The following is a 26,372-nucleotide window of genomic DNA, read 5'->3' on the forward strand; positions in this document are numbered from 1 at the left end:
AAGCCATCTTTAATATCCAGTCGGACTCGGTCATGTAACGGACTGGATTATCCGAGTCTCATAGTGAACTTACAGGCCGTATACTATCTCATATGATAATGACTCCAAAATGAAAGTTTACCGTTTTGACGATGCGCACAACTTCGTGTTGATCACTTTTCCATCCGAGGTCATCTGAATTACCTTCCGGGCACATCTTCAGTTTCACTCGGATCCGAGCTCATCCACTCGGATATTAGAGTTTTTCATCCGACTGGACCTTTTAACTCGGATGTTGGAGTCTTTCACTCGGAAGACAATATTTCACTCGGATGCCTATAATTTCACTCGGAAGACAATCTTTCACTCGGATGACTATATTTCGCTCGGAAGGCAATATCTTACTCGAACGTCAAGTTTTCATTCCGATGGTAATCTTTTCACTCGGAATAACTTCACTCGGATGATAATTTCACTCAGATTACTATATTTTCACTCGGAAGCCAATCTTTTACTCGATCGATAAGTTTTCCACTCGACCTTTTACTCGACCGGTAGGTTTTCACTCGGATGGTAAACTTTTCACTCGGATTTGCCGACTGAAAACACAGCCTGATCTTGATTTGCCTCTCCAGGTTGCATGCGACCTCGGATTGAGACAAATTTTATATGAAAAACGATCGGCTCGACAAGACAAAACTTTTTCATGTTGAAGGTTTTTTGATTAAAGGCCGTCTTGATGGCCGAATTACTCGCGCAACCTATCAGACAAGTGTCTGACACCTCGCGCCATATTTCCGTTGAGGTTTGGTCTGCAGTATATTGCCTCTAACTTTTGCATATGAACTCGGATTGAGATGATTTATATATCAAAATTGATTGCCTCGACGAGACGAAGACAATTCCTTAAGAGTGCTCCTTCATCCGAGGTCATCTTGAAGACGTGATTGGCCAAAAACCACTCGGAACATTGAATTATGCCACTCGGAGTATAGTTTCGGTCCGTAAGATAAAGTCGAATGAATATAACCAAAACATCAAAGTGGTTCCACTCGGCGACGTGAATATTTTCATGCTAAAAACCCGTTCACTCGAGAACATCTTAATTGCAATCTGTATCTTGCCAAAATCAGGTGTCAACACATGCCCCCCTGTTTTTCGGCAAAGCTTGCACGCTGAAAAATAATATGCATAGTGTTTGTTCTAAGGACGATATCAACACTCCATCGGCCATTTATTTTTCTCAGGGCGATAATTATGTATCGGCCATGTTTTTGCTAAGGGCGATAATCGTATATCGGCCATTGCCTACTTAGGCTTCCTGCCACACACTCGGGTGGTACTTCTTCAAATATTATCTTTTATTGGTTTGTGCCCACAATTTCTTTCAATTATAGCAAAGAGAGCATACTCTTTTATCGTCAAATAGCACATGTGACGCACAATATTTCACGTTTGGTCCAGCCACTGGCAGGCACCAAAAGGACATGTGTTTGTAAGGCACGAGCATAAATCCAAAAAAAGACAAGTTGAAGAATCAAACTCACGACCTAAAAACTTGACCATTGGGTGCTGGCCAGTCGAATAAACTGGTCTTGCATACCAATGACCAGCACGAACGTTTAAGAACATACTGCATCATCATATTCAAACATTTTGATATTTTTTTTAAAATTTTCCAAAAATAAATTACTATTCATCCATGAAAACCTCAACAATCTTTTCACAGAAGTCAGAGAATATAGCAGTCATACATCTTTGAATGCTAGCAGGTGCATTACATAAACCAAAAGGCATACATCTATAAGCAAAGGTCCCGAAAGGGCAAGTAAAAGTTGTATTTTCTTGATCCTCTTTTGACATAGGTATTTGAGAGAAACCAGAATAACCATCTAAAAGCCAAAATGTGGATGTTTGGACAGTCTTTCTAGCATTTGATCAATAGAAGGTAAAGGGTAATGATCCTTTTTAGTAGCTTTATTTAATTTGTGGAAATCAATTACAATTCTATAACCTATAACAATTCTTTGTGGGATCAATTCATCTTTATCATTAGGAACAACAGTAATACCTCCCTTCTTAGGGACACAATGGACAGGACTTACCCACTGACTATCAACAATGGGATAAATTATACCTGCCTCCAGAAGATTTAGTATTTCTTTTCTTACCACTTCTTTCATCTTAGGATTTAACCGTCGTTGGTGATCAACAACCGGTTTCGCGTGTTTCTCCAATTTTATTTTGTGCTGGCATAGACTGGGACTAATGCTCTTAAAATCATCAAGAGTATATCCAATAGCAGCACGATGCTTCTTCAGAGTTTTCAATAATTTCTTTTCTTCATGCTCTGAAAGGTTAGCACTAATAATAACAGGATATATCTCTTTCTCATCAAGATAAGCATACTTAAGACTATCATGTAAAGGTTTAAGCTCAAACACGGGGTCACCCTTGGGTGGAGGAGGATCCCCTAAAATTTCAACAGGCAAGTTGTATTTCAAAATAGGTCCCTGCTTAAAGAATACTTCATCTATTTACCTTTTTTCATCCATAAACATATCATTTTCATGGTCTAGCAAATATTGTTCTAAAGGATCATTAGGAGGCACGACAATAGAAGCAAGACCAATAATTTCATCTTTACTAGGCAATTATTTTTCATGGGGTTGTCTACGAAATTTAGCAAAATTAAACTCATGAGATATATCCCCTAAACCAACAGAAACAATATCCTTATTGCAGTCTATCTTAGCATTAACAGTATTCAAGAAGGGTCTACCAAATATAATGGGACAAAAGTTATCTTGTGGGGAACCAAGAACACGAAAATCAGCAGGATATTTAACTTTCCCACACAATACTTCAACATCTCTAACAATCCCCACTGGTGAAATAGTGTCTCTATTGGCAAGCTTAACTGTAACATCAATTTCCTCTATCTCAGCGGGTGCAATATGATGCATAATTTCTTTATATAAGGAATGAGGTATTGCACTTGCACTACCACCCATATCACATAAGCCATGATAGCAATGATCTCCTATTTTAATAGAAATAATAGGCATGCCTACAACAGGTCTATGTTTATTTTTAGTATCGGGTCTAGCAATTCTTGCAGCTTCATCACAGAAGTAAATAACATGCCCATCAATATTATCGGCTAAGAGATCTTTAACCATAGCAATACTAGGTTCAAGTTTAATTTGTTCAGAGGGAGTAGGTGTTCTAGTATTACTCTTATGAACCACAGTTGAAGCTTTAGCATGATCCTTTACTCTAACAGGGAAAGGTGGTTTCTCAATATAAGCAGTAGGAACAACATGATCATTATAAGTGATAGTCTTTTCTTCAACTTTATTAGGTGCATCTACTTTTACTTCAATGGGAGGATTATATTAAAACCACTTCTCCTTAGGGAGATCAACATGAGTAGCAAAGGATTCACAGAAAGAAGCTACTATCTCAGAGTCAAGTCCATATTTAGTGCTAAATTCATGGAAAGCATCGGTATCCATAAAGGATTTAACACAATCAAACTTAGGTGTTATATCTGACTCCTTACCTTCGTCGAGCTCCCAATCTTCAGAGTTTCATTTAATTCTTTCCAATAAATCCCATTTGAATTCAATAGTCTTCAACATAAAAGAAGCAGTACAAGAAGTATCGAGCATGGAGCGATTATCGAGAGAAAGTCGAGCATAAAAATTTTGAATAATAATTTCTATTGAGAGCTCATGATTGGGGCATGAATATAACATTGACTTAAGCCTCCCCCAAGCTTGAGCGATGCTTTCTCCTTCGCGAGGCCAAAAATTATGTATATAATTGCGATCACGATGAACACGATGCATAAGATAAAACTTCCGATGAAATTCCAATTTCAATCGGTTGTAGTTCTATGAGCCCATATCATCACATAGCCTAAACCATGTCAATGCCTTTCCCTTCAAATATAAAGGGAAGACCTTCTTCTTGATAACATCCTCAGGCATACCTGCAAGCTTAAATAATCCACAAACTTCATCCACATAGATTAGGTGCAAATCGGGATGTAATGTTCCATCACCTGTGAAAGGATTAGCTAGCAGTTTCTCTATCATACCCAAAGGAATTTCAAAGTAAACATTTTCAGTAGGTTCAGTAGGTTGAGGACCAACTATTTGCTCTACTGGTCGGGGTGAATATACCCCGAACAAGCCCCTCAAAGGATTATGTTCCATAGTAACAAGTGACAGTAAATTTCAGCACACTATATAAATTTTTCCTTACCAACGTCCACCTACCAAAGGCGCTTCACTCCCCGGCAACGGCGCCAGAAAAGAGTCTTGATGACCCACAAGTAGGGGGGATCTATCATAGCAGAAGGAAATGATAAGCGGTTTTCAGCGAGGTATTCTCTGCAAGCACTGAAATTATCGGTAACAGATAGTTTTGTGATAAGGTAATTTGTAACGACTAACAAGTAATAAAAGTAAATAAGGTGCAGCAAGATGGCCCAATCCTTTTTGTAGCAAAGGACAAGCCTGGACAAACTCTTATATAAAGGAAAGCGCTCCTGAGGACACATGGGAATTATCGTCAAGCTAGTATTCATCACGTTCATATGATTCGCGTTCGGTACTTTGATAATTTGATATGTGGGTGGACCGGTGCTTGGGTACTTTCCTTACTTGGACAAGCATCCCACTTATGATTAACCCCTATTGCAAGCATTCGCAACTACAACAAAAGTATTAAGGTAAACCTAACCATAGCATGAAACATATGGATCCAAATCAACCCCTTACGAAGCAACTCATAAACTAGGGTTTAAGCTTCTGTCACTCTAGCAACCCATCATCTACTTATTACTTCTCAATGCCTTCCCCTAGGCCCAAACAATGGTGAAGTTTCATGTAGTAGACATTCACATGACACCACTAGAGGAAAGACAACATACATCTCATCAAAATATCGAACGAATACCAAATTCACATGACTACTTATAGCAAGACTTCTCCCATGTCCTCGGGAAGAAACGGAACTGCTCAAAAAACATATTCATGTTCATAATCAGGGAGGTATTAATATGCATAATGGATCTGAACATATGATCTTCCACCAAGTAAACCAACTAGCATCAACTACAAGGAGTAATCAACACTACTAGCAACCCACGGGTACCAATATGAGGCTTTGGGGCAAAGATTGGATACAAGAGATGAACTAGGGTTTGAGAGGAGATGGTGTTGGTGAAGATGTTGATGGAGATTGACCCCCTCCCATTGAGAGGATCGATGGTGATGATTTCCCCCTCCCGGAGGGAAGTATCCCCGGTAGAATAGCTCCGTCGAAGCCCTAGATTGGTTCCTCCAAGGTTTCGCCTCGTGGTGGAGGAGTTTCATCCTGTGAGCTTGCTTACGATTTTTTCCTCGACGAAAGACTCCATATAGCCAAAGATAGGCATCAGAGTGCTGCCAGGGGGCCCACGAGGTAGGGGGCGCGCCCAGGGGGTAGGGCGCGCCCCCACCCTTGTGGATGGTGGGTGGCCCCCTCTGGTACTTCTTTCGCCCAATATTTTTTATATATTGTGAAACGTGCTCCCGTGAAGTTTCAGGACTTTTGGAGATGTGCAGAATAGGTCTCTAATATTTTCTCCTTTTCCAGCCCACAATTCCAGCTGCCAGCATTCCCCCTCTTCATGTAAACCTTGTAAAATAATAGAGAGTAGGCATAAGTATTGTGACATAATGTGTAATAACATCCCATAATGCATTAAATATCGATATAAAAGCATGATGCAAAATGGACGTATCAGCCTGCCGTTGCCATCTCTGGCTTCGGAGGTGCCAGTGTCACTGGTGTTGTTGCTTTTACGAGCTAGCCAGCTATCTTCACCCACACAAAAGTGGGTCATAAGTGCGGTGAGGGCTGCCATGGACTTCGGTTTTTCTGGGTCGAGGTGTCGGGTAAGCCACTCGTCACTGATGCTGTGTTTAAAGGCCACGAGGGCTTCGGCATCCGGACAATCAACAATTTGGTTCTTTTTAGTTAAGAACATGGTCCAGCGTTTCTGAGCTTACTCTCTGGGTTGCTGGACTATGTGAATAAGGTCATCGGCGTCCGGAGGCCAGACGTAGGTACCTTGGAAGTTGTCTCTAAAGGCATCCTCCAGGTCTTCCCAGCTACCAATTGAATTCTCTAGGAGGCTGTTTAGCGAGTGCTGTGCTGGTACTTTCATTTTCAAGGGAAGGTACTTGATGGCGTGGAGATCGTCCCCACAGGCCATGTGGATATGGAGAAGAAAATCATCAATCCATACCGTGGGATCTATCATTCCATCGTATGATTCAATGTTCACGGGTTTAAACCCTTCTAGGAACTGGTGCTCCATGACCTCATTAGTGAAGCATAAGGGGTGTGCGGGGCCTCTGTATCGAGCGACGTGAAGATGATGTTCGGATGAACTCTGTATGCGGTTTTTGGCCCTGGTGAGGTTATGCCTGTCAGGCCAAGCATGACAGTCGTCTTCTCGTGTTGGGGCGCGTCGCCTTGATCTGTAGATTGATCTTGTTTGTCCTGCTCTATTATTTAGGTCTTGTCGTAAGTCGTAGGTGTATCCTGGAGCCGATGTCTCTCTGCCCGTACGGCGAGGTGGTGCGGGTTGGTGTTCGGCGTGGGTGGCCTCTTTGTCTCGCCCACGTGGAGGCCGGTCTGGTTCATCAGCGCGATCATCTTTCGATAGGATTGGCTTGACAGCCTCGTCATCGAATTGTGGCAGTAGCCGACGCTTCGGATAAGTTTTTGTTGGGTGTTGAAGTCCATATTCTTCGGCAGCTAGGACCTGAGTCCATCCGTCGTTGAGTGTATCATGTTCAGCTTGGAGCCGCTGCTGCTGCTTTTTTTAGGCTTCTTGCTGTGGTGATTAGTTGGCGCTTAAAGCGCTCCTGCTCGAGGGGTTCCGCTGGTACGATGAAATCTTCGTTGCCGAGGCTAATGTCGTCCTCGGAGAGTGGTAGATAGTTACTATCTTCCGAATCCTCGTTCCTGACTGTATCGTCGGGGTTAACTTGCCTCTCCTCCACATCATACTGTTCGGATGTGGGCTCGACGGGGGCTTCAGGGTCTTCGATGTCCTCTGGAGTGTTATCGTATCCGGTACCAGTATTATTGTATTTGCCACGACGCGATTTTGAGCGGCGTCGCTGTCGACACTTCAGCAGTGCCTCATCGGGCTTTTCCTCCCCCGGATCTTTGCTGCCAGCACCGTCATCCTCCTTGGGTGTGTCCACCATGTACACGTCGTATGTGGAGGTGGTCGTCCAACGTCTGGTAAACAGCGGGTCTCAGCCTTGTGCGTCTCCGGCATCGCCGTCCAAGCCGTCGATGTCTTCGGAGGTGTAATCCAGCATATCGGTTAAGTCCTCAATAGTGGCTATGAAGTGGGTGGTGGGTGGGACGTAAAATTCCCTGTTTTCAGCCCCTAGTCCGGGCTCGACATAGTTCGGAGGTGATTCCTCTGTGATGGCGAGGGACCGCATCAAGTCTAGAGCCTCGTTTAAGACCGAGGGTTGGACAGGGAAACGAGAGTCCGCGGGGCTGGCCAGGGCAAAGGCCTCTTGGCCATGCTTGCTGAGCGTGGGCTTCAACAGTTCGGAGTTAGAATCCGGGGGAGAGTCTGGTCTTTCCATAACGGGGGGGACCCATCCTGACTCCGGGCTAGCCGAAGACAAAGTCAGCTCCAGATCCCCGATTATGAGTTTCATAGCTGAGAGTCCGGCGGGCTTCAAACTCCCATGTTTGGACCTGGCAATTTGCTCCGGATCTAAGGCCAGAGTGGTGATCGGGGCCGCGAACCCTCCGAAGATCAAATCTCCTCGGATATCAGCGACATGGTTTATGTTCCTGAAACTGATCTGATGACCAGGGGCGTAGCTGTCAATATGTTTGAGGTGTCCAATTGAGTTGGCACGCAGAACGAAGCCGCCAAACACAAAAATCTGGCCGGGGAGGAAAACTTCCCCGAAAACGGCATCATTGATGATGATCGAACGAGCCATCCATCCTCTGTTGACGGCAAAGTGGAACTCCCAATGGAAGCACCAATGTCGGTATCAAAACCGGCCGATCTCGGGTAGGGGGTCCTGAACTGTGCGTCTGTGGATCGAAGGAAACAGGAGACGAGGGTGACACAATGTTTACCCAGGTTCGGGCCCTCTTAATGGAGGTAAAACCCTACGTCCTGCTTGATTGTATTTGATGAGTATAGGGGTTATAAGAGTTGATCTACCTCGAGGTCGCAATGGCTAGACCCTAGATGTCTAGTCTATGTGATTTGTCTTGGCCCCTATAGACTAAACCCTCCGGTTTATATAGACACCGGAGGGGTCTGAGGTTGTACAGAGTCGGTTTATGGAGAAAGGAAATAATACATCTGAACGCTTGGCTTGCCATCCACGCGAAGGAGAGTCCCATCCGGACACGGGGAAAGGTCTTCTCCCTTATATCTTCACGGCCCATAAGTTCAGCCCATAACAAATAGCCCGGACACCAGAGGACCCCTTAGTCCTGGACTCCCTCAGCCCGTACTATTGTAGCACTTGTTCCGCCCTGTGGAAGGAGAGGAGCATGGTGGGGTTGCCAAACAGAGCTTCCAAACTTCCTTTTGCTTTCTTATTAAGACGTGACACTTGCACCATCGATACACCGTGTCTGCCAACGTGTTCTTAGGTAAAACCCGTCACCCGAGATCCCAACGGGAGAACACATGACTATATCCGAAACGACAACTTTTGAAGCTTTCCTGTTTATCACTATGCAACATTCTTCCTAGCAGTATGCTCTCGAAATGGTTGTTAACCCCACCAAGCAAGCTAAAAGGCATGTCGTATGTGTGGTACTGAACGTCACAACATCACAAAAACTTCAACCTACTAGCCCCTGTTGTCCACATCAAATTTCTTATCCTACTAGAAGCATCTGCCCCCACCCTAAACAAAGAATTGGGGGTTCTTCGCACCAATTTCATCAAAAACTTAAAAAAAACAAAGTCCCGACTTTGGAGACCTTGTTTCGTTAAGGGCACATCCTCAACAGTCCCGAAGACCCCTCCAATTATGTTGTACACTTTGCTTATGTTGATGATGTTCTTCGGTAGGCTCCGGAGCAGGCCCTTTATGTACACGTCAATGTGTTTGTGTGATGGCCAGTGCAAGATCTCCCTACAGTTTGGATCAATATTCAAAAATATCATTCGATTAATTGATTTGATTTATCACTTATCGGTGTGTGACCGCTAAGATTACAACATATCTTTGTTATTTAACATTTGTGCCAATTTATCGCCCTGACAAGCGATTAATCGGCCGGGCCCCATGGCAAAAACACCAAAATAGGGTCTCCCTGTCACTAGCCTTCCGCATATCACTCTTCATTCCTCATTCCACAGGACATGCGTTGTTGTGTTGTCCAATTTTATTTGTCATTAACTCCTTTTTTGACATGTAATATGAAGTTATGTATTGAAATAGTGTTGTCATAATTAAATGGTTAGAACACACTGATGATTGTTTCCATTTTTACCTTATTAGTTCCATGAACCAGAGAGTTGCAAGCATAAACTGACCGATTAATAGCCAATTGATAAAATCGATTAATTGTCTGATTTCTGATTAATCTGTAATCTCCAGCCGACCGACACACTAACGATAAGTGATATCCTCAACATTGGTTTGGGGTCATGACTTGGTTATGCTTCACCCGATGCTTCGTTATGTACCACCCATTATCTGAAGTCCTTAGCAGCCTAATCATCGCGGGGAACTCGCAACGACAAGACCTTGTATTCTCGCGCAAGGGCTTCCCTTGGTCCACAACATTTCCAAGAACAATTTTAGCATCACAAAAAGTCTGGAGCAGATCAAAAAGAAGAAGCAGGGCAAGCAGATCTGCCTTTTACCGAGCAGCCGCAAACAATCACCTGCATGGTCTTCTGTTTCTCCTGACGATTCAACCGGCTCTTCCTGTACCTTATGCTGAACCCGTGTTCCTAGGAATACAAATTGTAAAAATCGTATGCCTCAGTCAATGAGTCAAACATTGTGCCCAATTCCTGTTTTTGTTCTTAAATGAGGGCTTAACTAAGAAGAAAAGAATTGCCCAGTAAATTAACGAAAAACTGGGCAAAAACTGACAATTCCGGATTAACTACTTCGTATCCGTCTCCTTCTGCGAAACCCTGTTTGGACTTCTCGAGAGCCCCCATCCTCGCAGGCACGACGTGCACTCGCTTGGATTCGCTCCCATGCGAACCCTGCAATAAAAGCAGACCCAACAAATGTCCCAAGATGCCTTTTTCAGGGAAACGTCAACAAGGGAGGTGCGACAGAGCATCAGTTTGAAGTTTAATATTGGCCTGAATTTATAACACTACACCATCAGAGCGAACACAGATTTATTTGCAGCCAAGCCGATGCACGCGCACGAGCTAGAGTTTTCTTTGCCTCAGAAGAGCGCACACCAAGGGAAAAATATGCCCCAATTCAACAACATTATTGATCGTGATTTTTTTGGAGAGCACTTACAAACCTGTTGTTGCAGCCCCAGACTAACTCTTGCTCTCTCTCTGGCTCAAACCAAGGAAGAAGAAAGAAAAAAGTAGGGGAGGACACGGTGGACATAGATGGATTCCTGGGGGCGAACGCCTGCTGCTCATACAGCCCGCCGCTCGTACATTGTGCTCTTGGCTCACACCACGCACAGGCGCACACACACGCTACACACACGTCCTGCATAGACCGCACCTGGCGCACCCAACACTAGTCGTCATCGCTCAGGCATAGCTTATTGCCAACACTCATCCCCTAAGCCATGACCTTGTCATCGTCGAAGTTGTTGCAGCTCCTATTATTGTCGCCGTCATGGCTGTGACCCAGCCCACGGACCCGACCCGACGCATCGACGTCGGTCGCACCGTGCTCCGTCACGACCCCAGCGACATACGCCGAGCTCCTTCTCCGCCGGCGACACACGCCTGACGTCCCTTTGCGCCCCGCACGTCCCACGCGCACCCAACGCGCCTGATGAGCCTGACCGCACCAGTGCGTCCCGCACGTCCCGCGCGCACCCGACGCGCCCGATGAGCCCGACCGTACCAGACCCTCACCGCGTGCCGCCTCCGCGTCCGCCATGGCAGCCGCCAGCGACAAACGCCGGAAGGATGTAGCCGAACTCGAGCACGGACTCGAGCACCACGGCGACATACGCCTCCTCCCAATGTCAACCGCACGCTCGTACACGCGCCCGCCGTCCCGACGCGCCCGACGCGTCTAGTGCGCCCCCATAACACGCACCGGTCGCGCCCGGCTCGCCGCCGCAGCTTATTGCCCTGCACCGCTGCGGCCTCAACCACAGCGCACCACCTCCATGCCGTCACGCCGCGCCACCGCAGGCTCTGCGCCACCACGTAGGTCCACCGCGGCCGCCACGGCTCCGTGCCAAGCGCCTCCACGGTTGTCGTGCAGAGCCGCCGCGACCTCTGCGCCATCATGCAGGTCCTCCGCGACCTCTTCGTCTCCGCGACCACTGTACTCTTCGCGCGCACGACATCACACCGCACAGCCGCGGACTCGCCGTGCGTCGCCGTCGCCACGCACTCGCCGCGCGCCGCAGCCGATGCCTCCATGTCGGCCGCGCACGCCACCGCGAGCCATTGCCGCCCCTCGAACCTTGTGACTCTGAATACCAATTGTTGTTGCAGCCCTAGACTAACTCTTGCTCTCTCTCTCTGGCTCAAACCAAGGAAGAAGAAAGAAAGAAGTAGGGGAGGACACGGTGGACATAGATGGATTCCTGGGGACGAACGCCTGCTGCTCGTACAGCCCGCCGCTCGTACATTGTGTTTCCACCAGAGCACAAACTCTTGGCTCACACCATGCACATGCGCACACACACGCTACACACACGCGCCCTGCATAGACCGCACCTGGCGCACCCGACGCTAGTCGTCATCGCTCGGGCATGGCTTATTGCCAACAAAACCCTCTAACTCCCATTGGCGACATCCGTCCCATCGTCACACACATGCTTTTCCCAACAGATTATGCTGGACTGCACTTTCAGGGGGAAAACTAAATTTTATTTTCTTGGTAGTTATGCAGATGAAGGGAATTTCTAGCTACTCATGGTTAAACTGACAAAACGACCAGTCGGAACAAATCGATCCGCTACTTAATTGATGTCTCCCACATGAACCACTTATCCAGCGCCTTGGTCAGCAAAAGAACCTACTGCTATCACCACCCCAAACGAACAATTTTTCATCCATATACAGAACTAAACGCAATTTCTGATAGTCAGCAGCAAATGCCAGACCATGTAAAACAGATACGCAAAATACCTTTTAATCCACTGAGGCGTTTTTGGATCTCTGCAGAGCGCCGTCTCTACTGTCCTCGGCCCACTGTTAACGATTGGCAACCTGCACGCGAAAGCAAACACCGAAAAAAGCACATCCGGCTCACGAACGAGGGTGCATGTTCATGCCCGGCGCATAGAACCTAGTCCCTCCGCCGCCAATGCACGACGGCTGCTTGGTGGCAAAGGACGGGGGCGCCGGCGGAAGTAATGTTTTGAGGACAGCGAGGGACAAACCTGCAATCTCCGGGGCACGCCCATGGCGGTTGCCATCGCCTATCCAATCGCCTCCCCTCCATCCCCTAGGGTCCGGAGAAATTTCAGGTGATACCAAATTTTAGGTGCTACCATGATGCAACTTTCTGGGTCATTGGATCTCAGATACGACGGCATCTTAAGAGCTATTATAACTGTGCGTAGTGTTGAAACATTGAATAGCTTTTTTGTTAAATGTTCAAGAACTCCGAGAACCGTCGGATCTCAGATCCAACTGGTCCCTGGACTCCGTATCATGGTAGCACCTAAGCCTTTGTATCACTAGATATCTTCCACCTAGGGTCCCTCCCTGGATTTTACACACATCGCCCTTTTGTTGTTAATCAATTTTTCCTTTTTAGGTGGTCTCACAGGGAAAATCCTGGACCATGGTCCAGCTAGACTTACGATCCTGGACTAGCGGCCCTTGTCCAATAGGGCCAGTCACCTGCATGCTGGCCCACTGCTGTCGGCTTTACGGGTATCTATATGTGTCGACCGCTTCCTACGTCCTTCACGGACGCCGCTAGTGGGAATACTTTGTTTTTCACAGCTCGCACACTACCCCATTCAATGCTCAAGCACCTACCGATCAAGCCAATTCGACGGCCCAGATAATAGTACTATATACATGTATGAGCCTTATGGCTATCATTTTCATGCCAATTTCAGCTCAGTTGGCCAACCTTTGCCATACACTATGTTCCTTGCCCAAAACTACTATCCGTTCCATGGCAACGGAAGTACACAAGGATGTATACAAGTCAGGCCCTCTGCGGTTGAGGTAATACCCTACTTCCTGTCTGTGATGTTGTTCTCTTGCGTAAGGTGTGATTAAGAATGTTGCAAATCATCAACCAGGTGCTCCAGGACACTTATATAGAGTGCGTCAACACTAAAGCTACAACGGCTGGTTATAAATGTTTTGTATAACGGCATTACTAAAAACCGACAATTTCTTGCCATTACAGATAGTAACTGAAATATTAAACAACTAGTGGAGGCTGCATATAACGCCTGTGTTTAATGCCTAGTGGAACATCCACACACAACGCCTCCTTAATTGCTCCTGGCCGTTGGCCTGCTGTAAAACCGACGTCTGATAAACCTACTAACGAGAGTACTGATTGACTGGCAATCAGGCTAGCGATTGTTTTCGGACTGGTGTCCACTTCGACTAGGACGCCACCCCCCCTGTTGTTGTTCTTGACTGGGTCCTTAGCATACATGGGCTTGGTCCTACATTGGCCTTTAGTTTGGCCTCCACAATGGTGAATTACCTCGTCAGGTTGATCGTCACAATCCTAACTAGTTACTCATAACTTACATTATAATATTGGAGACTAAGAATTCGGTTTTAGATTTCTTTTTGTTGTGTTGCATGGAACTTTTTTTTATAATCCACTGCCGTAAACATCGACAATAATAGAACAATTTGTTGTGGATATGAATTATCATGTTAAATCCACTGAAATGCAATCTAGCCTACAACTTACGTGCTTTTATTAAATTATTTATCTAGTTAGAGCTGTGGTTGTTGAACTCAATAAACTCTCCACTACACGCACTACTTTTGTTAGCAATGATATGCCATAATAATGACACACTTGTGTATACACATAATTACTTAATTATTTCTCACACAATATTTCTCAAGTTTGTAGAATATATTGTACTTCCCTTTTTATGAAGAAATTTATGCAATGATATCCCCTTGGAACAAAATAATATCTCACCATACAATTGTGATGGAGATACACTTATTTTCCCAAAAAAATGTGACATGAGTTGTTCAGATTGCTCCACAAAAGGAATAAGAATAAGATGGCCAAGAGAACAAGGCTGGTCAGTGTAGAGGGGCCAATGCTAAAATTATTTCTAGCAGTGATTCAGATATGTATGGTTGGGCAATACAAAGCACCTATTCCCTATGTGGGCAGGGCCAGCCCTGTGTTTCAGGAGGCCCTAGGCAAACTCGAAGACATGGGCCCTTATGTCCTAATATCATATATGTGTGTGTGTGTGTGTGTGTGTGTGTGTGTGTGTGTGTATGTGCTACATAAACTATATATAACTTAGTAAGAGTAACTTTCAACCACACATCTTTAGTTTAAAATTTGACTATAATAATTCAATTGACTCCATCGACAACAATAATAACCAAATTCAAACTAACTCCATCAACAACAATAATACTAAAAAGATAATTAAACTTTAAACTCGTTGGACAATGCCGATAACTTTACACCCATGAACTTTTCTTGAACACATATTACCACTGAAAGCTAGTAGCAAGGCTAACTATTATATAAAGAAGACAGTAGTTCGGCCGCCCTCTATCCTTGTATTGGAAGCCTTGCGTGTGTATATTATATATCGCATCGCCATCACCATGTGATGTTATTTTTATGTTGTTTCAGCAAGATGCTTTATGGAAATCATGTGTAGGCCTGTTCTATACTGGGCGATCACATAGATTTTTTATCTATTGTTTAGCTAAATAAGAGTCGATGGAATATTGTATATATCATTGTTCACATTCACCAACAACATACCTACGTATCTCATCTTGGATGCATTTTTTTTTTTTGAGAATCTCTTGGCTGTATTCTATGTCCTGACATATACTATATCAATTGTATGATTATTAACGGCAGCTCTCCCCAGCCGAAAAATTCTCATCGACGGCAAATTCCATCTTTAGCTTCTCCTCTCTGAAATAATCGGAGTTGAAATCTATTCGGCAGGAGAGCCTCTGGCTGGGGTCGCTTGAGTCGGCCACAAACACATATAGCACTGATGGCACATTCAGCTGGTCAGATATTTAGTCCCATTTAAGCAAGTCTTGCCGTCGCAGCTGAGCTCGGGAGACAAGCGCTGCGAACTGGTACACACGATATCACTTGGCGGTGACAGTTTTGCTGTAAAACACTCAAACTCCAACTCTCCAGCTTCTGCGAGTTCCTCGAGGGCAGCTTCCCCAACTCCTGAAATTTTACACTCCGTCCATCATGGCAGCCAGGAGTTCAACTCCAAGAGTTTTCGCGTTTAGCGTTGCTCCGGGCACAGAGTTGGCGGAGCTCGGAGCCAGATCGTTGCCAAACGCACCTTAAGATACGTGTAATCTGTAAATCATCTCATATTCTACATGTGCCTAAATATTTGTTTGCAGAAAAAGGGAAGATAGGGGTGCCGTGTTAGTTTAATCACATGTCATTCTTGCAGTTTATTGTAAAGTAAGAAATGATATGCACTTGCATAACACGAATTGATACATTATTTCTTGGAATAGAGTAACTCAAATTCGACAGAAATGATGAACATAACATATGACTAAGAAAACCAGTAGAAAAACAATGGAAAGGTGTGATGTATCAGTCGCCACACTACGACAAGCTAGACCCCACATACTAGATCTTTGGGAGCTTACAAACGCTCTCTAAAATCTCCAATGCTGTACTAGAACTCTTTCTCTTGAGGTTTTCATAGTCTTGGCTCGCCATTACTTCACCAAGTATTGTTGGAGATGCCATAAATTTGAGGCAAGCCTGTTTGAGATCATTACACTGATGTTGATCAGCTAGCGCATATGTAGTTGCCACTGTTTGTACATCAAGACAGCTGCAAAGAGTAGCCTCACATATGAGCTTCAACTTTTCAATTGCGTAGCGATCCGCAGCCTCGAGTAAGTGGCGTACAATCTCTTTTCTGTCCTCGTCATCAAAACCGTCGAAAGGAAGCACCAAGCAGTCTGTGTACACAAAATGTATGAGAGCCCTAAAAACGTCAGGTAACATATCTTCCACGATTACGGATGACCCGTCTTTCTCCATCATTGGTCCACAGAGCTGCGCCCTAAACACCTGTGACCTTGCCGCGAGCACTACCCTATGTGCAGGAAATGCTTCACCTTGGACGCAGAAGGTCACGTCCGCCCATTCTTTTGACTCTAGAAGATCTGCAAAATCAGTTGACAGTTCTGGTGGCGGCAGCTTCACTTGGGGTGATAATAAGTCACTGCAAGTCACCAGTGGATCTTTCATAACAGTGATGGAAAATTCAATCAAGAAGCGGTCAAATTCCACATATTCTGCTTCAAGCAAAGTTTTCCCCGTGACCTTCTCCCACCCTCCCATCCTATATTTTCCTTCTGCACTAGATAAGTTTAACACTCCGGTTTGAGTCCACTCTGTGCATTGTCCTCCTGGGGAGATCAAACGATAGCAAAATATTGCACTGACTTCTGCATTTTCGCTCATAAGCTCACCAAGAATAGAGATGTGGTTTTGGCTTTCAGCATTGATTCCTTGTGGGTAGAATCTAACTGACCAGTCATACCCACCAACTTGGAAGGCATGGGACCTTAGAAAATTGCCCAATCCAGTTTCCTTGATGAAACTATAGTTAGTAACCGCGAAGATGCAGGTCGAGTCTGCAGTTGCGAAGTCCATGTGCAATACAAGTGCCTGCAATTCCACACAAGATCTAATTAGCACACATATATGCTTCATTATTTTACAATAACAGAAATGTATGTACCAGTCCAAAGTTGTGACTCAATTATTGTAGGATGAACTGTCAATACATTACTCGGCCTGGACACAAGTTATGGACCAAACTCACCTTCCCGCAGCAAACAAGAGTTGCATCACAGGGCAGCATTATCTCTCTTTTCCTCTGGCTTTCACACAAAAAAGAGCTCCACCCGAATGTTTTGACTCCTAACATCAGAGGAAACGAACGTTGTTCCTCTGGTCTGCTATGGCGCTCCTCTCAATTAATTACTACAAACAAAATGGCACCGCAAGAAGACCAATTCCAACTGAACAGCCATTCGTACAATTTTTCCATTGGTAAAACTCCATGCATCTTTTTATTTTCGTGGAAAACTCCATGAATGTCCTTATAAACTGTACTTATACTACTTCTCACATAAAAAAACAAATCTATACGAACCATGCATGCATCTACCTTTGTAGTACTACTACTAGTCTCTACTGTGTCTACTGCTACTACTAGCTATGGATTGAATAACGGACCTTGGAGTTCAAGAGCGCAGTGGAATGACGACCAACGGTAGAAGGGATCCCAAAGCAAAATCCTGGCCGGCAGGCTTTCGAAGATTGGTAGAGATAAATGGAATCTCGTTGCTCACAAGGTAGCCAACTTAGGGAGAGAGATCAGTATTTCTCGCTCTGGGTAGTTTGTTCCTGCTAATGTGCGTGGTTGGGTTTTAAAGGATTGAAAACTTGCCTTCTCGTGATAATAATTGTGCGCTATCTATTGCAATCGGCAAATATTTAGATAATTTTAACGCCAGGCCAAACAATCCCATTACAATTAATACAATAAATGACCACTTATCTGTACATAAATATTCTGACAAAATTAACTGGCGACCATATATCTCCTGCGATATGTTCCGTAAATGCACAAAATCCTCACCAGTTTCTAGCAACTACTTCCTCTGTCTGGATTTATTAGCCTCCCTTGTATTACAGGTCAAACTTTGACCAAAATTGTAACTAGGGAGTGGTTTTTATAAACATAGACGCATTGCACCCACTTATCTATACCCTCCAACATTGCTTTGAAAAACTCTTCTTTTTGCACCTCGCAAATGATGAACGTATGGACTGCAAACTTCACAGTTAATAAAATTTTAGAACTACATTGTTGGAAAGAATGTTTGGATTGTTTTTCGGGTCCAATCTATATATACAAAATGAGATTTTTTTGTAAAGAAATACTACTCCTACCTCTGTAACAAAATATAAGTCAGTTTTGTAGGCTAAACTAGTCTACAAAAACATGTTATATTTTGATATGGAGGGAGTATTATATTAACTATTTATGTTGCACCAAACAATCTGGTGTTTGGTCACACATTGTAGTTTGAATGCATTGTTGACCTGTGAAGAGTGAAGTCCATGTGCCGCTTTATTTTGGACATATAAAAGTGACAACATGTACAGGTCGTGAAGCAAAAATGGTTAGATAAGCGGGTGTACAACCACAAATTTCCCTTTAAACTAATAAAATATGAACTGTATGTCCAAAATTAATACCGTCGAAAACTATCTTTTGAATATGAATCTGGTAGTATTCTTTCTGTAACATATACCTCATATTCTGTCCGTCATATGTATGGTCAAAAATTAACATGAAACACGAGTGGGAGGGGGCAATAAACCCAGATGGAGGGAGTACCACTAGTAGAAGAACGACCTTACGTGAAACACATTAGTCCCGGTTTGTAACTGAACCGGCACTAATGTGCTCATTAGTGCCGGTTCCAACGGCTAGGCGGGCGGCGATCGTTAGTACCAGTTCGTGGCGAACCATTAGTACTGGTTCGTGCCACAAACCGATACTAAAGACGTGGTGGTAGGCTTGTGTCAGGTTGGGGCACCACCAGCACCTTTAGTACCGGTTGGTTATATGAACCGGGACTAGAGATGCACCTTTAGTCCTGGTTCGTATAACTAACCGGTACTAATGGTCATCCTATATAAACCCCTTCGTCGAGCCCGACTGCTCTGTTCTTCCCCTTTCCCCTCTCCTCTGTTTTCTTCATCTTCCTCTCGAGCTCACATTCCATTTTTGCAAAAATTTGTGAAGATTTGAAGGCACCCCATCCATCCAAGTAATCACAAAGGTTAGCAACTTTGTCCTTTCATCTCTCATTGCTTGATTAGCTCTTGAAATGCTCTATAAGTATAGTGATTTGTGAGTTTTATTTTTGGAAGGAACTATATGTGGTAGTATTTGATTTATATGCAATTTGAGGTAAAAATAACTCTTAGTTCGCATATGTAGGTGTGGTTTACTTAGTGCCTTCCCGTCTCCGTCATAACCATCGTCGATCGCCCGCACCATCCCGTCACCAGCACCACCTTGGGGTTAGCCTCTTGTTCTTATCTTTTTTATATAAAAAAATCATGTTTGTGTGATTTAGATATATAGTTGCTCGTATAATTATCTTACCGGTACGTTGTTTGTTATACAAAGTGCCATGGTTTTGATATCCATCCCCGTCGGCCCTCGTCCGGGTTATGATTCAGATGTGGTATATTTTCTTTTATAACTATTTGTTGCATTTCGTATTTATGACAAATTATGCTCATCAAGTTCACATAGATATTTTTATCGAGGAGGCATGTAAACCGGAAATTCCAACCTACCCTATTGCCGAGAGGTTGAATTCAGTTGAAAGGGAAAATGAGTATTTGAAAGAAAAATTGAAAAGAATTGAGGGAGAGAAGATGGAATTGGAGTTGCATGTTGCCGATGCCGTCGATGATCACAAGATCAAGATGGAGAAAATGCGCTTGAAGATTAGAAAGATTAGAAAATATGACATTGATAGTGAAGCTTGGTATCATTATGTTGTTGGATCAATTATTTCCTTAGTTGCGATCTTGATCGCATTTGTTGTTGCATTTAAATGCTTTAGCTAGAGAGTTATTTGTATGTTGCATTGAAGTGTTTATGAACTTTATGTATGAACTTGTATTAATTTGGTCTATTCGGTGATGTGTAATGAAGATGAGCCGGCAATGGATGTACGATGACCGATGCTCTCCCCAGTTTGCTAACGGTGTGCAAACTTTTCTACTTGCGGCTGAGGAAAACAAGTGGGCGGATAGTTTTATGCCTTGTCCATGTGCTAGTCGTAAGAATGATCAGAATTACTCTAAGCCAAGAACCATTCATGTCCACCTGTTTGAGTCTGGTTTCATGCTCCACTATAATGTTTGGACCAAGCACGGAGAAAAAGGGGTTATGATGGAAGACAATGAAGAAGAAGAGGACGATGACAGCTATCCTAGCCATGGGTTCCCTGAATACGTTGGTACAACAATGGGGGAAGAAGCTGAACTGGCAATGCGGGAAGAAGCTGAAGAAGAGGCATCAGAGATGAGCCCGCTGATGATCTAGGTCGGGCCATTGCCAATGCAAAGAGAAACTGCACAAGTGAAAAGGAGAAGAAGAAGTTGCAACGCATGTTAGAGGATCACAATAAACTGTTGTACCGGAATTGCGAAGCTGACAAGAAAAAGCTGGGCACCACACTGGAATTGCTGCTGTGCAAGGAAAAGAATGGTGTATCTGACAAGCGATTTGAAAAGTTGCTGATAATGTTAAAGAAGATGCTTCCAAAGGACAACGAATTGTCTGAGAGTACGTAAGAAGCAAAGAAGGCTGTCTGCCCTCTAGGGTTAGAGGTGCAGAAGATACATGCATGCCCTAATGACTGCATCCTCTATCACGGTGAGTACGAGGATTTGAACATTTACCAGAACACTATTCACAATTTTTACATCATTATCGATATCTAATCACACAACTAATACATGCATATTGATCTCCTTAAAAGTTCAATGATGTGCGGGTAAGCTCCTACCAACGGATCGCGTACGAGCAATTCAAGAGGAAATAGCGGGATTTTTGCTTGACCAGGTCATAGATCCCGAAGGAGAATACCATTGCCCGCTACCGCGGTAATGCCTCCATGTAGGAGAAATTGTATATACCAAATTGTATATAACATGTGTATGTGTGAATGGTGGTGCGAGACATTCGATGATATATATATATATATATATATATATATATATATATATATATATATATATATATATATATATATGATCGGTTCTATGAGAAATTCTATTTATATATATGCATAACGTGTACAATATGTAGTATCATAAAATACCAACAAATGAAAGAGAATTAAATGGAAAACGCAAAATTAAAGGAAACATAAATCATAAACCCAAAACCCACTAAACCTTTTAGTACCGGTTGGTGCCCCTAGCGCTGGCTCGTGCCACGTGGTGGCCCTTTAGTGGCGGTTCGTGCTGAACCGGTACTAAAAGGGGAGGGGGGACCTTTAGTCCGACCGTTTAATGCCAGTTACAGAACCGACACTAATGGGCCTTACAAACCGATGATAGAGCCTGGTTCTGCACTAGTGTACATACAATCATCGTATAATGTCTTGTGGTACTTGGAAAAAGCTCTAACGGTGGTGTACCACTTATCTACCGGGTACAATAATAGAAAGACTCCTATGCCTGCAAGTCTATTCATGCATGCAAACATAATAACTTGAAGTAATATGCATGACCAGACAGCCCCAATAATCTTTTATCATCATCTAGATGAGCATGCAATGAAAATAGGCTTTGCATCCGCTTTGATGTTGATGACTTCCCGTTGTTAAACTGAGCCAGGATTTAAAATGTCCAAAACAGTTAATATTCTGCTGACCGGGAGTCCTGGTAAGTCTCCGGATCCTAGCCAATCATGTATATGAACTCGGTGGAGATTTCATAGTCGTTGCTCATTCTCCAGGTCAGCGGAATTCTTCAAAAAAATAGCCTCTTCTAGTGATAACCGAAATAATTTCAAGAACTTATATACTTTTCGATGAGTATTCTTCATCTAAGACAGTGCAATCTGTCAATCGAGGCATCTAATGTAGCTCCAACGCTTCCAGGGTACAAATTAGCAATCATTTAATGTTACTATTCATCACCCAGGGTGCCGAATAAGTTATTCTTCACCCGAGGTAATCTTACGATCATTTCATAATTAAATAACGTTTAGAATTCAAATAGTTACATTTCTATTGATTCACTACGTAAAATTTGACATAAGAAAATAAAAATTATAAATCATAAGACAAGAAAATTTACAGTTTATGTGTATTTTAGACTATGTTTTTATGTTTGTAATTTTACATAACATAAAATATTTTTTAGGGCGATTATATTTTTTTTACGGTTCCTTTTTACGTCGAAAATAAGACAAAACTTACGGAACGTAAAATTACGGTGCATTAATGATAAAATAGAAGGGGGTGAAGAATAATTATTCCTCACCCAGGATGACGAATAGCGCGACCCTGTATATAGGAAAATGGTTGTGTACTCCTGGGAGTACGTACTCTCGCTCCTCATATACCACATAGATGAATCTTTTATATATTTTTATTATTTTTAATATACTTCATTAGTAATTATTAGATACCCAAAATGAGTTTCATGAAAAAATTCATGTGAGTCTACATATTTTTAAATGTTTACGTATATACTGACATGTTTATACGTGAAAAAGGTATATTACAAAAGTACGTTGCATATGATATTTATTCAACAAAACTCGTATTAGGGTATCTTAGAATATTTAATAAAGTATATTGAGAATAATAAAGAGATATAATTAATGCGTATATGAGGTATATTGAGGATGAGAGTACATACTCCCAAAAATACATATAAATACCTTAATAATAAAGCATCTACTGCTTCTGCCCGCACACCCGTCGTCGCACTTTTGTAAAAAGACCCTTCTCTTCTTTGAAAATTGAGCCCACACTTCCATCATAAGTCAGCCCAAACCGCCACAGGGGAGAGAAAAAGAAAAAGAAAAAAGAAAAACAGCGCCCCGGACGACCCTGCCTCCTCGATCCCATCTCCACGTCCATCCCGCCGGCACCTCCTGCCTTCTTTTTCTCTTGTTAGGAAAGATTGGTTCTTTGGTGCATTTTGCTGGGTGGGAGCCTGGGCAGCCTCATTGAATTGGTTGCCTCTGTTTTTTTCATTTGTCATCTAATGTCCACCGACGGAGACCAGCACCATCTGGATCGCCAAGCTCTGTTCAGACCAACAGATAAGCGCAGGTAAGTACAATTCACCATAATCTACAAGTGTATATCATCAATCAGTATATATTTGTCATTGCTAAGTAAATAGATATACTACTACATATATTTTTTGTTTTTTTGGAAAAGGAGGCGTGCCCCCGGCCTCTGCATCTGAATGATGCATGCAGCTATATTATTAAAAGTCTTGAAAAACAAATAGTATCCAAAGTATTACAGCTCGCAAAAGGAGCAAGATGACAAAGCCATAAAAGACCTCAAGATTACAACCGATGATGATAACAGGACTAGAGACCTAAACTCCTATCCTGTTAAGCGACCGCCATCCAAATCGGTTGAATATAACCCGTGCTACCATCTCCCATTGGTTGCACCCAGTAACCAGCGGCTCCCTGGATTTCGTAGGAGTGAGTAAGGACCATGTATGGATCCATGCAGTAGCTCTGAAGATAACCTACAAGAATTTTAAAAATTGTTGCCTGTTAAAGATCATATCGTTCCTGCAGTTCCATATAGCCCACAAAAAAGCACATATTCCAACTCGAATATGACTCGCAGTATTGCGATCCACCCCATCTAACCACGTCCCAAACAACGATTCAATGTTAATTGGAGGGGCAATGTTGAAAGCTATATGAATAGTGCGCCATAAAAGTTTAGCCAAAGGACAATCGATGAAAAGGTGTTGTATTGTTTCATTATTATCACAAAAACAACATCGTGAGCTGCCTACCCAATGTCGTTTTAACAGATTGTCTTTGGTGAGAATCACTTGTTTATGTACGAACCACATGAAAATTTTGATACGCAAGGGAACCTTAACTTTCTAGATATGAATGGATCTCGGGAGGAGGCCAGAGTTAATTAGGTCCAAATAAAATGATTTGACCGTGAATGAGCCATTCTTGGTCAGTGTCCAATGTAATGAATCCGATTGGTCAGTTAATTGTACATCCATCACTCTCTCCGTACCAGATGTATCCATGAATTTCATCTCTCCCCAACTAAACGCCTAAACTGAATATTTAGATGTACCGATTGTAATATCGTGCCAACGTAATCTTCCTTACGTTGGACAATATTATATAGACTTGGATATTGAACGGCTAAGGGCGTCTTCCCTAGCCATGTATCCTCCCAAAATCGTGTTGATATCCCATTGCCAATAATGAATTTGGTTCTATGAAAGAATAAGTCTTTAGTTCTCATTAAGCCCTTCCAGAAAGGCGAATCGGATGACCTCGCGTTAACTTGCGCTAGAGTTTTGAACTGTAGATATTTGTTTCGTCAAATTTGTGCCCACATCCCGTCGTTCTCTACCGAAAGCCTGAAAAGCCATTTGCTTAAAAGACATTTATTCTTGATCTCTAGGTTCTCAATGCCGAGACCCCCCTGATCCTTAGGTCGACATAATATATCCCAGCGAGCTAAGCGGTATTTCTTCTTGGCCTCATCAGACTGCCAGAAGAATCGAGATCGGAAGAAGTCTAGTCTCCTTCGTACCCCTTTAGGTACCTCAAAAAAGGAGAGCAGAAACATCGGCATACTTGTCAAGACAGAGTTAATGAGTACTAGTCGACCACCGTAGGACAATAACTTGCCTTTCCAACAACTTAGCTTCTTTTCAATTCGGTCCTCGATGCACTTCCACTCCTAAAGGATAATTTCCGATGATGAATAGGTATGCCCAAATAGCTAAAAGGCATTGACCCTAGTTCACAACCGAACAAATTTTTGTAAGTATCTTGCTCATCTTTGGCCCTACCAAAGCAAAATAACTCACTTTTGTTAAAGTTTTTTTTAGTCCCAATAATTGCTCGAAGAGACATAAAACCAATTTCATATTCCGAGCTTTTGCAACATCATGCTCCATGAATATAATAGTGTCGTCTGCGTATTGTAGAATCGATACTCCACCATCCACCAGATGGGGAACTAAACCATCTACTAGGCCATTCTCCTTAGCCCCGTGAATAAGGACGGTCAACATATCTACCACTATATTAAACAAAAGCGGAGACATCGAATCCCCTTGCCTCAACCCTTTGTGCGTCTGAAAATAGTGGCCTATATCATCATTAACCTTAATACCGACACTACCTTTTTGGACAAGAGAATCCCCTTGCCTCAACCCTTTGTGCGTCTGGAAATAGTGGCCTATATCATCGTTAACCTTAATACCGACACTACCTTTTTGGACAAGAGAATCCACTTGGCTCCTCCAAGCTTCAGAAAAATCTTTCATGCGCATAGCTTGCTGAAGAAACGTCCATTTCACTTTATCATAAGCCTTTTCGAAATCCACTTTAAAGATAACCCCATCTAGTTTCTTCGAATGGAGTTCGTGGATCGTTTCATGTAGAATCACTACCCCCTCTAGGATGTGTCTACTAGGCATGAAGGCCATTTGACTCTCTTGAACCACAGAATGGGCGATCTGCGTCAGCCGATTTGTCCCCACTTTCATGAATATCTTGAAACTCACGTTTAAGAGACATATTGGCCTAAACTGCTCGATACGAATCGCCCCTTCTTTCTTTGGTAATAGAGTAATCGTACCAAAGTTTATATGGAACAGTTTTGTTCTAGATGCCCATTAAACAAATCGTGGAACATAGGCATCAGGTAATCTTTAATGATATGCCAACATTTCTTATAAAACTCCGCAGGAAACCCGTCTGGTCCTGGTGCTTTATTCGGTTTCATTTGTGTTATGGCATCCAGAATTTCCTTTTCAGTGAAAGGCGCAGTTAGGAACTCATTCTGTTCTGTCATGAGCTGAGGAATATCTCCAGTGTCAGACTCATTCATGGACACCGTGCTCTCTGCCGGTGGCCCGAATAATTGTTTATAGTAATTGGAGATATATAGTTTAAGGTTTTCATGACCTACAATGGTTCCTTCGTCCTGCTCGAGCTGAATTATTTTCTTCTTTCTATGTTTGTCATTTGCAATCATATGAAAAAATTGTGTATTATCGTCTCCATGAACAACCTTGAGAGTCTTAGCCCGTAATGCCTATTTGAGTTCCTCTTCACTACTACATATTGCCGAATGGATAAAGCAA

The 26,372-nt window shown here is 43.2% G+C and overlaps 2 pseudogenes; both read right to left on the bottom strand.

Annotated features, from left to right (window-relative positions):
- Positions 1–10,973: 10,973 nt before the first annotated feature.
- On the bottom strand, positions 10,974–11,644 carry LOC147962465 (uncharacterized; annotated as a pseudogene).
- A 4,396-nt stretch (positions 11,645–16,040) lies between these two features.
- LOC125521358 (BTB/POZ and MATH domain-containing protein 2-like) lies at positions 16,041–17,481 on the bottom strand (annotated as a pseudogene).
- Between the last annotated feature and the right edge of the window lie 8,891 nt (positions 17,482–26,372).

This window comes from Triticum urartu, chromosome 7A, assembly GCF_056163025.1.
Source record: "Triticum urartu cultivar PI428250 chromosome 7A, HENAU_Tu73, whole genome shotgun sequence".
NCBI lineage: Eukaryota > Viridiplantae > Streptophyta > Magnoliopsida > Poales > Poaceae > Triticum > Triticum urartu.